Source organism: Lontra canadensis, unplaced genomic scaffold (assembly GCF_010015895.1).
Source record: "Lontra canadensis isolate GAN:19392208 unplaced genomic scaffold, GSC_riverotter_1.0 scaffold120, whole genome shotgun sequence".
Lineage (NCBI taxonomy): Eukaryota > Metazoa > Chordata > Mammalia > Carnivora > Mustelidae > Lontra > Lontra canadensis.
The window spans coordinates 2,962,437-2,962,850 of NW_022631114.1; positions in this window are offsets into that span (position 1 = coordinate 2,962,437).

Here is a 414-nt window from a genome sequence, read left to right on the forward strand (position 1 = left end):
CCCTTCCTTATCTACTTATCCTATAACAAAAGATGCATTAATAGTAACCAAATGTACAATACACTCTTGAAGTTATAGTTTATGAGGAAGAGTGAGTATCACCTCAGGATTAGGCATCTTCTTCCAGGGAAAGGATAGTGCATTTCTGGTTGTACTCGTCATGTTAAGTGGAAGTGTTTTATTAGTGTCTTCACTCAGAAACTAATAATGGTTTAAGGAGATGTGAATGGGTATTAAGTTGAAAAGACGTGGATTGTGATGTATGTCTTGTGTGTTAACATTGCTAGGCTATAACAGCTGGCCATCTAATCAAACACTAATTTAGGTGTTTCTGTGAAGGTATTTTGGTAGATGTAATTAACATCTACAGTCAGCTGACTTTAAGTAAAAAAGACTACCCTCAATAATGGAGGT